This window comes from Pinus tabuliformis, chromosome 4_1, assembly GCF_031772625.1.
Source record: "Pinus tabuliformis cultivar Carrire ecotype Pingquan chromosome 4_1, CPIR1, whole genome shotgun sequence".
NCBI classification, from domain to species: Eukaryota; Viridiplantae; Streptophyta; class Pinopsida; order Pinales; family Pinaceae; genus Pinus; species Pinus tabuliformis.
Genome location: NC_142303.1, coordinates 635,426,816 through 635,431,375, shown reverse-complemented (window position 1 = coordinate 635,431,375; position 4,560 = coordinate 635,426,816). Strand labels below are relative to the sequence as shown.

The window sequence follows — 4,560 nt, the reverse complement described above, 5'->3', positions numbered from 1 at the left end:
GAGATTTCTCCAGTTGGTCTTCCAACAACTTAGCTCTACAATTTTGATTCTTGGGGTACTTAAACTTGGTCTGGAAATAACTTATTATCCAAAAGGCTTTTATCAGACTTCTATATGCCACTAGAAATCTCTTTAGAGCTTTGTCCATCTGAGTGGGTTCCAACTGCATTTGAGGTGATATGCCATACTAGAAATGGCTTCAAATCCACTATACCTACTCCATATTTTCATTTTACATAGCATGAGTTGATCTTTATTTTTCTTGTAATAATATCTACTTTATACTCCATCCTCATCAACTTCTCCAATAGTGACAACACATTTCTAACAATAATAATATACCACCTTTATGTATTTCACATCTTCAGATATAGTTTTTATCCTAAGTATGCCTCAAAAACTACTTTGTCTCATCCTACTTTATGTCTTTGTGAGGTGTCAAGATGATAGTAATAAATGTGATTTCTTAATTGTATTATATATTTGTACCATTACACAATGTAGCATTATGAGAATAGATATTATGGCTTGAGTCATTTTCTACCAATCTTCTTGTCTTTGATATTGACTTTTTTGTTTTCCAAATTTCATCAAAATAACACAAGTTTGTCTAATTTCTTCAATGAAAAATGGTCCTAACCATGCAATTTCAAACTTTCAAGGCTTTAATTTTATTTTTTTTCATATAGAAGCACCAAATAACCTTGTTTTATATATTTATTTTTAATATGTTAATTGTGTCATTCCTTTTACTATCATAAGTTGATTTCCTCATGATGAAATGTGCTTCTTCCTTCAATTGGTTTATCTAGTGAACTCATTGTTTCTTATCTATGTCAATATTGTATCTATGGACAAAATATACCTTCACAACAATAGTATAAAAGTGCAAGGAGACTATTGTTTCCTGGCCATACACTAGCTTGAAAGGAGTATGACCAATTTCTCTTTTGTATGCTATTCTATACACATGTACTATTGCTTTCATTTATCATCCTAGTTATCTCAGTCGATTACACATATCTTCATTAATTGTTTATGCAATGCTTTGTTGAATGACTCAACCACTTCATTAGTTTGTGGAAAATAAGCTATTTTTTTATGATCAATCAAATACTTTCTCCACAATAATTTGATCCTTTTGATAACAAAATGTGTTCCTTGATCACTAATAATGGTCAACAGACCAAAAAAATCTGGCTTTTGCACATTTACTGAGTTACTCGGCAATAATGATTATGTATTTTTATTCTCTCCCTTTTTCTCATTGTGGGAATGGTTTGACAAAATTGATTTCCAATATTTCGAAAGGTTTTATCAAATTTTAAAGCATTTCAACTTTTCGTAACGTTCAACCCATTCACTAGCAACTGTGGCATTTACCTACATAGTTTTGATAGTCAAAGTGTAATTTTGGCCACCAAATACCATCCTGAAGAGAATATCCTTGGCCATTGCATTCACTATATAGTTTCGCCCCATTGACCATGCATGTGCTTCATCTATTATTCGCTTCCTTTGGCGTAAATCTACAACATATAAATGAAAGACATAATCTATCCCTAACTTATATAGATACCCATTCATTAATGTGAATGGTCAAAATTTAATTGCTGAGCCCTTATTTTTCTTTCATCTTTCATGGAAATTTTTTTAGCTTCCTTCCCATCTTCTAATAATTACACAGTTTCCCATTTGCATCTAAAGCAACAATTTCCTTCCCATCTTCTAATAATTACACAGTTTCCCATTTGCATCTCAAGCAACAATTGAGAGAATGTTAGCACAAGACACCACTCCTGGACATATTCTTTCTAATTCAGCTTTGGCATCGTCTATAATAGAAAATCCACGAAGGGAAAGATAGAGAATTGTGTATTTTTCTGCCACATTATTTTTCATAGAGTTTAACCGAACTGATCCACCGCAACCCTGTAGTAATTTTCTGCCACATTATTTTTCATAGAGTTTAACCGAACTGATCCACCGCAACCCTGTAGTAATTTTCTGCCACATTATTTTTCATAGAGTTTAACCGAACTGATCCACCGCAACCCTGTATTAATATGCAATGTTGAATTCAATAAATTGCTAATACTAATAATCAACAATTTTTTATTTGGGATTACTTTGCCGTTCTAGACTCATTCCCATAATCATCAATTGGCTTATCCACATTATTCTAGAAAAGAGTCTCAACCAAAAATCTATCTTTAGCAAACCACTTAGTAACACTCTTGGTAAACTCGATAGGTGAATTGAATGTAATAGATTTGGGGTCGGTACTAGATATACATAATGTGAACATGTCAGAAAAGCATGCAAGCTTTGAAGAAACCACCAAACCTGTGCTACAAAATGATCCAGGGGAGAATCTGTGAAGAGAATAGTATTCTTCTCCTTTGTATAAGTTATGAAGTTACAACAATAATGTTAGGTAAACTTGACTCAGGATAGAGTCAAAGTTGAATCTCAAGTCTCCTCGAACACAGCTCATGAATTTTCTATGATTTTTTAAAATCATATGTCGTGGCTTCAAATACTGTAAATTTTGATTATTATAACGTCCAAGTGGACAAATGCAAGGATCATCTTCTTTTATCGTGGCAAACCCAGGCACATGAAGAAAGAATGTTGATTCTGGAAGAAAGGACAAAAGGATAAGAGACCGTCTAGTACAAATCACAAGTCATCCAGCACAAATGAAGGTGAGACTACTGCTGTAGCCACAGATGGTGATGTGTTGTTTACTATTTTAGTAGAGGATGCATGTGTATATACATCTAGTAGTGGCTTTGATTGGATCCTTGACTCTGGGGCATCTCACCATGTAACCCCATGCAAAGATAGTTTTGTTTCATACAATCCCGGTGATTATGGTAGAGTGCATTTGGGGAATAATCATTTTTGCAGTATTGTTGGAGTGGGAGATGTCTAGATCAAGATGAAAGATGGAAAAGATATATTGTTGAAACAGGTCAGGCATGTACCATAAATGTGCATGATTTTAATCTCTATGGGATGACTGGATGATGAAGGCTATTCGACAAGCTTTGGAAAAGGAGGCTAGAAAATTAGCAAAGGTGCATTGGTCATGGCCAAAGGACCCAAGACAGGAACATTATACACAATGAAAACACTGATAGGAAAATTAGATTTCGCTGCTGTCACAAAAGAAGGAAATTCAGCAGATCTGTGGCATGTGCTTAAATCTAGCGATGTGTGTATTTACTAACACCTATGGGTTTTGGTGTAACCGCAATCATGACTCCAACAAATAATCCATTGAATATAACATACAATATAGTGAAACCAATAAGAAAAAAAATTATTTTTTGGGAACTTCTTGGGATAAAATTGACCAGGCAAGGCAATGCCAATGATGATGACACCTATTGCCATTTTGACATTACTCAGTGCCACATTCTCCACACACCCTTGACTAAATAGTACCTCGGAAGCCGTTTCATCAAGGAGATGCTTGATGGAATTTAGATCATTGAGATTAGCCTTATTCAGGGGCAAAGGAGCCACGAATTTGTCTGTTGCAAAACCCTTGGTTTCCATTGTTGTTCCATTACTGAATTTTACCTGATTTCTTGATATGGTTAGATCAGTGCGATGAATTCGTTTTGTGTTTCCAGCTTGAAAATGACTATAACCATGACTATAAGACCATACTTATGTGTTAAAGTTTGTATGACCATATTTGGTGGAGCTAATAGAGAAGTCATCGATGTTGTTGACCCTAGAGGAGGAAGTAGGTCACCACAATGTGACCTTTATTGTGCCCCAATATTCTTGCTTCGAAAGACCAGCGAATCAGGGGAGCTTCAAAATGGTTTCTTAGAAGGACCAACGAATGATCAACGAAGTAGGAGAACCTCAAGAGATTTTTTCTAGAGGCTGGGTAACTTGAAGCTTCTACATAGATTGAAGAACATCAATGTCATGCCCTGACAAATTACGGGCAAGGGTATTATATGCGAAGAAAGATATGAAAGATTGAATCTAGCAAGGCAATTGATTTCAACATTCTTTGCACAAAGAAACAAAATAAATCCTACATTTCATTGCTTTAGTGCCCGCCTGGAAATAGCACACACGACTAGGATGTTTTGTGCTCAATAGGACTCGATCATGTGATGAATTGCGGGGAGCATGGGATGAAAATATTCAATTCCACCTGTCAGTTTTTAGTTGGTGAGAAGGACGAAAATGAAGGTCTCTGATTGGCTAGGGTGAACAAATTTTTCTCACCCCAACCCCGCAGAGAAAATGCCTCTCAGCGTAATTATAGTTCTATATGTATTTATTATGACATAACATAGTTCTATAACTATTTAGTTCATAACATATAGTTATTTAACATAGCTAATATATATATATATATATATATATATATATATATATATATATATATATATATATATATATATATATATATATATATATATATCTAACATAACTATAGTTCATAACTATATAATTATAAATATAACTATATATAAAAATAACTATTATAAATTATAACATCACATCTAGATATATATTATAGTT

General features: G+C 33.9%; 1 pseudogene; it reads right to left on the bottom strand.

Annotated features, from left to right (window-relative positions):
• Window positions 1-2,125: 2,125 nt before the first annotated feature.
• Window positions 2,126-3,567, bottom strand: LOC149177652 (signal peptidase complex subunit 2 pseudogene; annotated as a pseudogene).
• Window positions 3,568-4,560: the final 993 nt, after the last annotated feature.